The sequence below is a fragment of the Selaginella moellendorffii genome, unplaced genomic scaffold, assembly GCF_000143415.4.
Source record: "Selaginella moellendorffii unplaced genomic scaffold, v1.0 SELMOscaffold_58, whole genome shotgun sequence".
Classification (NCBI taxonomy): Eukaryota; Viridiplantae; Streptophyta; class Lycopodiopsida; order Selaginellales; family Selaginellaceae; genus Selaginella; species Selaginella moellendorffii.
Genome location: NW_003314319.1, coordinates 213,926 through 223,323, shown reverse-complemented (window position 1 = coordinate 223,323; position 9,398 = coordinate 213,926).

Here is a 9,398-nt window from a genome sequence, read left to right as displayed (position 1 = left end):
GAGGATGAGGAGAACGACTATTCCAGTCGGAGGAAGTGACTTTTGAACGTTGCTCGTGAGCTCAATTGTGTGTGGAATTAGATGGAGCTCGAGGATATGCGTGAATCAGCTTTAATACTGGAGGGCGTGTTCCGTGGCGATCCAGTGTGGATTTTACTGGATAGTGGGAGCGATGACAACTTTGTTTCGGCAAAGTTTGTTGCAGAGCATGGCCTGGTCACATGCGGAGTTCTTCCATACACAGTGGAAGGTGCAGCTACCTCTACTCAGCATTTCGATGCTTGTGTCGACGGGCTGGAAGTGTTGGTTGGCAAAACCACACTTGTGGAGACTTTTTATCTCGTAGATATCCATCATGTGGATCTCATTCTTGGGATGCCATGGTTGGTGAAGGTGGATCCAGAGATAAAGTGGAGTATTAAACGTACCTCGCTGGAGTATGGTGGCGTTAAAGATGTGTGGTTTGGCGAGGGCATTCAACCACCAATTGTTATGCTCTCTACTACATCTTTGAAATGGGCTTGTCGTAATGGAAAAGCACTTTCGAGTTACTTACTGTTTGTTCATGACTTGGGGGACCAAGGCATGTATGGGGGCGAAGCAGCAGTACGGGATGTACTAGACGAGTTTTCTGATGTTTTTCCACATGAACTTCCTCATGGGTTGCCTCCATTACGAGGTGTGGAGCATGGGATTACATTGGAGCCGGGGATGCGGCCAATTTACTGATGTCCATTTCGGTTAAATTATGCAAAGGAGCACGAAGTTCAACAACAAGTCAAGGAGTTACTTGAGTTTGGATTTATTCAGCCAAGTAAGTCTTTGTTTAGTGCTCCGGTCTTGCTTGTGAAGAAGAAGGACGGTTCAATGCGGATGTGTATTGACTACTGCACTTTAAACAAGAAGACAGTGAAGGATAAGATGCCGATGCCACGTGTGGATGATATCCTGGACAAGCTTGGTGAAGCACGAGTGTTTACCAAGATTGATATGAGGAGTGGATATCATCAAATTGCAATGGATGATACATCTATCTCCAAGACGGCATTCAACACAAGCTTCAGACATTTTGAGTTTATAGTTATACCGTTTGGTTTGACAAATGCACTGGCCACATTTACTCGGTTGATGACGGAGGTATTTGGGCATTATCTTCATGAGTTTGTGGAGATTTTCTTGTTTTTAGCAAGAATATGGAGGAGCATAGGGTGCATTTGCGCAAGGTTCTTTTGTTACTTTGAGACAGCAAACTTTATGCGAAGAAGAGCAAATGTGAATTTGCAAAGTCGGAGGTGGAATATCTAGGCCATATTGTGACATCTAAGGGTGTCAAGACAGATCCAAGGAAGGTGGCTGTGGTGGAAAATTGGCCTACACCAACTACAGTGGTCGAGTTGCGCAGTTTTCTTGGTATGGCTAGTTACTACCGACGTTTCCAGCATAAGTTTGCAAAGGTGGCTATTCCTTTGACGCGATTGTTACACAAGAATGTGCCATTCGAGTGGAACAAGCCACAAGAGGAGAGTTTTGTGGTGCTGAAACAATTGTTGAGCGAGACTCCAGTGCTTTGCATTGCTGATCCATCAAAACCTTACGAGGTGACATGCGATGCGAGTGGTTATGCACTGGGAGGAGTTCTCATGCAAGAGGGACAGCCTATTGCATATAAGAGTCGAACTTTGAATTCCATGGAGCAACGCTATTCCACATATGACCAAGAGTTACTCTCTATTGTTCATGCTTTGCGGACGTGGCGGCACTATCTTTATAGTGCAGTGTTCAAATGTGGTGGCAGATGCTTTATCTCGTGTTCGTCATGTGACGACATTACAAACACGATTTTGTCATCATTTGAGTAAGGTGGTCAGTGAGATTTATATCTTCCATTGGTGCAATTTGCTTACAACAATAGCCAACACAGTGGAACCAAGCTAAGTCCTTACTTTGCCATGTTTGGAAGGCATCCTTAAACAGCGGTGGAGTTGGGATTGCTTTTGCGTAAGGACATTCAAGATAAGCTTGATTCCGAGGTAACTGATCTGGCCACAGAACCTGATGAGATTCTGATGGTGTGCAAATGGAATTTGCAAGCAGCTCAGGATAGAGCGAAGAAGTTTGCCAATAAGCATCACCAATTCCGGGAATATAAGATGGGTGATCTTGTTTTTGTGCACATGATCTTTCCGTCAAGTGAGCGGCAGAACCCCTTGGTGCTTTTACGGACAGGGAAGAGTGATAAACTTTCCTATCGATATGCTGGTCCATATGAAGTGTTGGAGCACATTGGTAAAGCGGCTTATAGGGTGCGGCTGCCAATTGGGGTGAAAATTCATCTGATATTTTATGTCAGCCAGTTGAAAGGTGTACTATCTTGGAGTGACGGGCCCAATGCCTCCTTGATGTATACAGCTGTGGAAGATGGACCAGGAGCTTGAGCAGGGTTCCCCAAAAAGGGTGATCACTGGTACAACTCGTCCTTGGGACAAGGACTTTGTTGGGGGGGAAGAATTGTTAAGTGCCAACTTTGACTACGTAGTCAACGTCGGTCAAAGGGAGGCTCAAGGGTATATTAAGGCATGTTAGGGTAAGAGACTAGACCTACCCTAGGGCTCACAGTGGAGCGGTGGCGCAGTGGAGCTTTTGAGGTAGCTTGGGGGTGGTTGGGTGGTGAGGAACCTCAAGAGGTGGCGTAGTATAGTCTAGGGTGACTAGATTTCTGTCTTTTTATGCCAGATCATAACAGTGCCCTTCCTTCCCCCAACACAACATGGTTAACCTTATTTTATGCGACGTGTAGTTTATATGTATAATATGATTTCTAAGGTCTTTTTAAATATATATTATTTACAGGTAACTTTGATATAGAGGCATGCCATTTGAGGCACCAATTTGCATTCACTTGTTGCAAAGGGTGTAAGGGATGGAGGAATATACCCAACAATATTTGTGAGAGTTCCAAAAATATGAAAAATAGAATGCCTTTGGAAGTTAGAGCTTCTAGAGAAGGAGACCTTTACACTAGACTAGGAGGAAGTTGTCAATACTAACAACAATGGCGATGCAAGTGACGATGGAGAGGAGGATGAGGAAGCTCTAAATCAAGTTCATGTTCCACCATCAAACAGTTAGGATCAGATTTTAGTTCAACCATCAAACAACCAAGATCCAAATCAAGTTCCATTATTAAATAACGATGATCAAGTGGTTCATAAAAGATAATGTTAACCTCAAGGTAAGCAAAAATGAATTTTACAACTAAAGGTGGTAAAAACATGTTTTTTGAAGTAATGACTATTGGTAGTAATTTCATTCCAGCTTGACGAGATGTTTGTGAAGAGGAGTTGGAGGAACTCTCATTGACAATACACCATATGACAGTAGTATATTATTCATTACTTTTTTTATTCACTTAACTCTTCTATAAATCTGTCTTGCTTCCCTAATAACACGAGGCATTATGGGTGTCTTTATTAGCTCCTATAGTAAATTGCTCATAGAAAACAACATGAACATGGATATATGATGTTAGTTTAACTATTAGGGTTAAAAGATATAAAGGCCCTGGGTCTCAATTGTGGACTTCATTCTCTTCAACTTTTTAGATGGTATTTTAGATATTGATAGGACAGTCAATATAGTGCACCTTATCTCTCTCCCCTTTAGCTAATTGGAAAAAGGGCAATTTCTTGATAAAAGAGCCCTTAGTGGCTATTTTATCCCCATTTATCCCCTAAAGGTTCCAAAGATCCACGATGACAACATATCTAAATCTCATCCCATGATCATATGTGTTACACTCACCCCCTCTTCAAAGATGTCAATGTCCTCATTGACTATTGATTAATAACCCCTTCTGAGCCAAGGGGAACTAGCACCTCTATTTCTGCACTGAATTTACTAATTCTTCCATTGTATAAACCAACTATTCATCCTTCCATTGTGTAAATTAGCTATTCGATGTGAGGCAACTAATCATCTACCCGTATTGCAGTCCCATGGTGGATACCTTCATCCGTGGATGCTCCACCAAAAGGAAGGACATACACATGGATGCCCAATACGTACAATTTCAAATTTAGGGGTAGGAATATACCTTGCTCAAGGATATATTATATTTTAAGTAACCACTAATCAATAAGAATTGAACCCGTGCCATTTGCTCTGATACCACATGTAGCGCACTTTATCTCTCTCCCCTTAAACCAATTGGAAAAAGGGCTTTCAGTTGATGAAAGATCACATGAACTACAATCAAGGATTGGAACTTTTTCACATCTGACCATATGCACAATATATTACTCTTGTCCAAAGCACTTATGCTCAAAGCTAGCCATGTCATCTTTATCCAAACGACCCAACTAGATGTATGAGCTTATGACATATGCAACAAAAGTTCACTTCAAATGGTGCATCATGGATTCTATTGGCATTGATACTAAGGGTGTCCAAAGGAAGCTTGAAAAGATGAATATGTATTTTATATTTTTATCTAATTTCTAAACTTTCTTATTTTCTAAGTTATGATGTAGACCTATCATGCCTTTTGATAAAACATATATGACAGGTTTCATGATAGCGAACATGTAGCATGTATTTTCCCTGGGTGTGATAGTTCCACTAACATCATACCCAACCTTGTGGATGAGCAGATCAACAACACATTTCCAAAGTATTGTGTAAGGAACTAACTCCCCGAGGTGTCATAGGCTAAAGGATCCCCAAAGGCACAACTGAAATGATAAAGAGTAAATAAGGGACATTGGGGTATATACCCCCTTCTCCTCCATTGCGAAGATTTCAAGGAGTTCATACAAAAGAGATGTTTAAACTTGATTCTAGAGCATGAGAGAGAGATTTCCCCACCATTGGGAGGCTATAAATACCCCATAGACTTAACAAAATAGAGTCTTTATTATGGAACAAGAAGATACATTGACTAAAGCATAAGTAAAATACTAAATGGCCAAGAATAGGCCTTAAAAACTATTAGAGTGAATTCAAATTATAAGTTAGGCAAAAAACTACCATGCAATATAACAAAATAATAGACCTATGAGCATCCCTAGTACAAATTATAGATAAGTAGAACTTAGTGCTTAGAATGGCACGAGATAAAAAAAGGATGATGATGTCCTTAAGTAAAGAATTTGGGAAGTAGAGTTTGCACAGCAAAGATATGCAATAGAAGGTGTCTGAGACACCTAGGAAATTAATATGAGAAGTCAATATTAAAATTCTAAAAGACAATCCTTATATTGATATAATTCAAGATTGCTCTAGAATGAGTAATAAAATTGAGATAGAAAATGGGTTTAGTGGGATCTAAACCAATAAAGTGAGAGAACCATTATAAATAATTCAATAAGTCTCTAAACTAGATGGTCCATGCTCCTTAAAGGATATACAAGGCATAATGAGCCTTTGGTGTTAAACCATTGATAAATAATGGCTTAGTGCAAAAAATAAAAATGGTAATCTATGATGGGGTTACTTTAGAAAATAGGTTATCGTCTGATAAAGATATTAAACTTTGTTATGGGGACATCAAACTTTGTTTATAGGTGGTAGAGTTGTAAGACACAAATACTTAAGTCCCAAAATAAAACCAAAGGTATGCTATGCGGCAGTAGTCAAAATATAAATCTAACGAACATAACATATTTGGACCAAAAATTTTAACTCAAAAAGTCGAGAGTAAAAGTGGAACTCTCAAAAAATTACTTGAGGAATGAGCATGAAGTGATTGATAAGCAAGTCTCTAAAAAGGGATAAAAGAATAACCACCCTTAAATGATTGAAAAAGAAGGTGCACTCTTATTCATAAACCCTTTTCTTTTATATTTGAACCTATCATAACATGTGAAAGTATTGATACCAAGTCTAACATTAAGTCCAAATTAAGTCTGAGACCACATCCAAGATTAAGTCTAATATCAAGTCCGATACCAAGACCAAGGCTAAGGCCAAAGACTGAGACCAAATATGAGGGTAAAAGCCCAAAGTGATCATCTCACAAATCCTATAGAGTTTAATAAGTCTTTACAAGATAGTAGTGGGGAGAACTCTAAGGGAACTAATGTGGCAAAGGAAGGTTAGTGTGACTGAGGATAATTAAATCTATATTATAGGTGATGTTATGAATATTGGGAAGTCTAACGCTAAAGTGAATATAAATAAACAAATAAAGTGACTTGGTGAAATGTTCAAAAGTCAATTCTAACTCCTCCAGGAGATCAAATAATTGATGCTCCCAATCCAAGTGTGGGTGGCACTACCTACTTGAATACCTTATATGGCTCATTAAAACTTTGTTCTAGCCATGTGGTTAGAGCACCCTAGGGAAAGCACCCACAAGACTCATATTAGGCTATATTGTTCCGACATATCATTCTAAAGTCTAATAACCTTTTTGCTTAATAACCAAAGGCATAGTTATGCAGTAAAGAGGTTTTAAAGGTTAAGGGGACTTAATGGATGGGTTATCAAGCCCTAACCTAGTGGCAGTATTAGTAAGCACCACTATGGACAGAGAGGGACTTAGTGGGGATTAAAAAAAGGATATTGGGGGATGGTGTTCTTTTATATTTTGGGGTATTTAAAAGATTAAAGAGTGGTCATAAGATGATCACTATAGATGGATAGTCTAGTCTTGGAGAGATGAGATCATAATACATGTGGTATTGGATTACCAATAAGATAATAGGAATGGATATCATCTTAGTGTTAGAGGCTAGGATGTCAGTGTTGCCTTTAGGTGTTTAAGGTAAGACTTCAACATATGAAGCACTTGGACCAAATGTGAAGTTAGTGTAATTTTGAGTTCACCTTCAAGGACTTATGGAGGTTGTAAGTGAAACTCCTCTAAATGGTTAAAAGTGTAGTTAAATGATTAAAGTAGAGTGAAAAATTTAATCATCTATACATAATAGTTTTATATTATCAATTGAATGATATTGAGTGACTTAATTGATATTATTGTATATATTAGGCTATGATTGGCTTAGGCAAGATTTGGTATTGGGAGGGTGTCAAATAAGTTTAGGTATAGGTATGGCTAAAACCAATTACTCAATATCTATGGCTCAATTATAAATTTCTCTCTCTTAAATTGTTTATATGTCAAATCTAGGTTGATTTCGGATATCCTTGAAGCATGGCTTTGACTGACTAGAAAACTATGGGGGGAGAGGGAAAGAGAGAAGGAGAGGGAGAGAGAGAAATATAATGTAACCTTGGGTTTAACTGAAAATTCATTAAAAAAATTTTAAAATAATTATTAACAATAATAACTATTAATAATAATAATAAATTATTATTCGTTAGAAAACTCTATATTATGTCGTATTATATTATTGTTGAAATAAAAGTCCTTCTTTTATATTTAAATATATTCTTGAAGATTATTTTGAACAAAAGAAAAAATATAACTATAAAACATAACTATAAAATATACCTGTTTTAGTACACTAATTATTTTGTGGAATTCACTGAGAAATGAGTTTTTATTTATTTTTATTTTTTATATTTAAATTTTATTGTTTCATAGAAGCTCTAACTATATGTTGGGGTGCAAATAACACTTTAAATTCAAATGAATCTGCAATGATTGCTGATAATTTTGATAGGCTTACATCACAAATACTTAGTGGAAAACATAACTCGATGTATCCTGCAGATTTTACTTTGAAAAGACCATTGGATATTGCATATGGAGTTGCTATATTAGAAATAAAAAGATTGAATTGTGAAAATTCTGAAAGTGTTTCAGGGATTATTTTAAGAACATATTTTAATGGATTATTAAGAAGATATCGAAATGAAATTATTGCAGCACGTTCATCAAAATGTCAAATTACAAGTGATAATTATCAAATTCAATATTCTTATTTTTCCTTCTATAATAATGTTTCTAACATATTTCGAAGTACCTTTATAAGAAATCAATTATATTTAAGTATAACTTGCAATAAAAATAATGATTTATCTACTTTAGATGCTGCTTTTGATAATAATATAATTTATACAAATCAATTTTTAAAATCTCAAAATGGAAAAAACATTTTATTGTTAGAATCAAATTGTAAAATCTCTCTTTATTCTGAGAAAAATCTATTGTGGAGATCAAATAATGATAATGAATATTATAGTTTATGCTATCTCAAGCTTCAACTTGATGGAAATCTTGTTTTATACACTCATAAAAATGAAGTAATATGGGCTATTGATTTATTTTGTTTAAGAGAACCATATTGTTATTTATTTACTTATCTTAAATTACAAAATGATTGTAATTTAGTACAGTATAGTATAACCTCAGCTTTAAATAAAATTGTTTTATGGGAAACTAAAACTTATTCTCATATTGGATGTATAAAATAAAATAGTTTTTAATAGTTTTTAAATTTTTACATATTACTCCATATATACATTTAATTTTGTTATCATTGTGTGAGTGCTTGGAATATGGAAAGGGAATATAGAAAATGTGCATATCCATTAGCCCAAAAACCCTAGCTTATATACAGGAGCAAGTGGTCCGGATTGAAACCAATCCGACAACTACCAAAATCCCACTATGCTAATATTAGTATACGGCATCGTAACCGTACACTTGCCCCTCACATCATCCCCTCCTCTCGGAATAATGGAAGACCATCAGGGTTCTCTTGTAAACGGGCCAGGATCTAAAGGAACGTCAGGAGGAGGCATCAGCGGATCTATAGTTGGTATTAACTGCTTCTGATCCCTTTGTATAAAGCGTTTCAATAGTTACACATGCACAATCTCTGGAGGATCAGCCTGCTAGACGTCATGCCTAACCTCATAAACTTGTGGTCCAACTTGTTGCAACACCCGATACGGTCCTTTCCACTACGCAAGGAGCCCCTTAGATAAACCACGTACTGTAAGATGGGGAAAACAGACTAACACCAAATCATCCACTTTGTACTCCGCAGGTGGACGATGATGGGAGTTGTACCGCCGTTGTTGTCCCACTTGTACACGGCCTAAGTGTTCAGCAAACTCTGCTCGGACAAGTGGAAAGATGCTCGTCAAATACTGATCCCACGACCTAGCATCGGCAGCTCATGGCAATCGCGAAGGTAAACCCAGCTCCATTGGTAATATTGGATCATAACCATATAGGAGTTTATATGGTAAAGCACCAACAGAACTCTGCACCCATGTGACATATGCATACTGAAGATATGGCAAATAACCATCCCAATCTAAATGCTGAAAGTTCACATACTTCGCAATCATCCCCTTGAATGTCCGAACGAGTCGTTCCACCAGACCGTCTGATTGTGGATGATAAGCACTCGTGAAAGTGTGGCGTATCCCCAACCGAGACGTCAAAACATGAAATGCCTCAACCATAAATGCGGGACCATTAT